Source organism: Triticum dicoccoides, chromosome 1B (assembly GCF_002162155.2).
Source record: "Triticum dicoccoides isolate Atlit2015 ecotype Zavitan chromosome 1B, WEW_v2.0, whole genome shotgun sequence".
Lineage (NCBI taxonomy): Eukaryota > Viridiplantae > Streptophyta > Magnoliopsida > Poales > Poaceae > Triticum > Triticum dicoccoides.
Genome location: NC_041381.1, coordinates 630,426,671 through 630,428,842, shown reverse-complemented (window position 1 = coordinate 630,428,842; position 2,172 = coordinate 630,426,671).

Genomic DNA, 2,172 nt, shown 5'->3' with positions numbered 1-2,172 from the left:
GGGGGGGGTCTGCCGCCCTAAGGAGGAGGGAGGTCCCAACGTAGAAGGACCTAGCCTGCCAAAACAAGTGCCTTCTCCTCAAATTGTTTGATCTACTTCACTCCCAAGTTGAGTCGAGATGGGTACACTGGGCTTGGAACGAGCTGGACGAATTCTCACCTCTCTCTGTCGGTGCCTGCTCCCAAGCTGGCGATCACTGGCAGGGCATCGCCTGCCTTGTGATGGCTTACTGCGTCCTCTCGTGAGTGTAGGTGGGAGACACGTAGATGACCTTCTGTTGCATGATAATTGCTTGTCGCATGGGCCTCTTCAATCTTCCTACCCCTTGTTGTCCACGCACGCTAGTGCGCCTGAAGTCATGGTCTTGCAGGTCATGGTGCATGGCCTCGACTCAATCCTCTTGCCCCGTCTCACCTCCGCCGGGGACGGGCAATCCCGTACCATGCACTCTTTGACGATCAAGACCGTGTCTGTTTTCGGCGGTCTGTATCGGCGATCACCCACTCATTGTCGTGACTACCTGTTTACAACCCAGTTGCACGATCTCTCTCACGTCAGCAAAGTGCAGGCTTCATCCGCCGCTATGATCTGGTCTTCCGGACGCCGTCCAGGGGCAAGTTGTTTGATTGGCTGCTCTCCCTGGCGCACACCCACACCGGTGACGTGCTTCTCCGCGAGACCATCGTTAATGCCGCCGATGATGTTCGCCCCCTTAGATCATTTGGTCTTAGGTTGACACTTTGTCGTCTCATTCTGGCAACGCTTGCATGTCGACATCGGCGACGCCTCGGCCAGGGCTCTCCATCTTCTTGACGTCGCCTAACACCTTTATCATGCTCTGCCGCAGGCACCTATGGAAGCATCAGAATGAGGTGGTGTTCTGGGGCTTGTTGCCCTCCCTCCCCTTTCTCCTTCAAGTGTTGTCGTGACGCCTCCGTGCTTTGGCATTGTAGGTTCAAGCAAGATCATCACGAAGATGTTGATGTGTGGCCTCGTGCCATCGCGCACTAATGTTTGTGTACTCTTGATGCCTATTGTTGTAACAACTCCATGTCGCCCAGGGGCTGCCTCTGGTTTTGTGGATGAGATGCTCGGGATCATTTCGTGTCACCTAGCAATTGTGGGATTCTGTTTGTTGACGATATTATACAACAGCTAAATCCCGAGTACACCATGCCGACTTGATTTTAGCAGGACAAATTGGATGCAACACGATCCTTGTGGTATATGATACTCCTAGATTGGAAGTGGTCGAGGTCATGCAACATGGAGGGAACTGTATTGGCCCTATTGCGGCACTGTCGGTTCAGGAAGCGGTTATCTTGAGCTCATATGGATGAATAGTAACATGCACAAAAAATAAATCCAGTATTGTTTTTTCTTTGTCACGTCTTCTAAGAATGTCATCCATGATGAAACTTTGCAAGCAATAAAACAATTGTCAATGTTTGCTTAAACAAGTCAGATTTTTTTATTTTACTATTCACTCGAGCTGATGCGAGCTCGAGCTGAGAAGAGCACTTTCGGTTCGAGGAGTCTTTGTTGCAACTTTAGCTTGTGATCATTAGCCGTTGTCCCAGAGAAGCTAATACGGCGGCTCATACACTAACTAGACATGTGAAGGGTTCATATAGCATCTGCTTGGAATATGGATGAACCTATTTCTTGATCGATGTAATAGCAAATGATGTATTCGATGTAATAGTGAATGATGTATCTATTATGCCACAAAGTAATATAATCTGTCACAATGACTTTCCCTTAAGAAAAAGAGACGGAGAGCGAAAATGCCTCGGCCTCATAGTCATTGGTGTTACGACATAGCCATACTTCATACTCATAAGACGGCATTCTCATGCATGAGTGGGTGAAATCCTGCTGTGAGCTGTGCTAAAAAAAATACTTCACGCGGCACCAAGGAGAGGATCCAAAAGTTTAACCATATAGAAGTGCCTTGCCTCTAACTGTCGAGACACATAGTTTAAATGCATAAGGAGCAGAGTGCAGGGAGAAGGCAAACAAGGCATGGGCCAAGGCAATCACAACCTATTTTTTGATTCAGCGAAAGAACACGTGGCCAGCGAACAACGCGAGGAACAGAGCGGCGGCGGCACAGTTTACGACCTTGTCCTGTCGCTTGCACCTGCAGGTTAAAAGGAACCATGTTTAGCA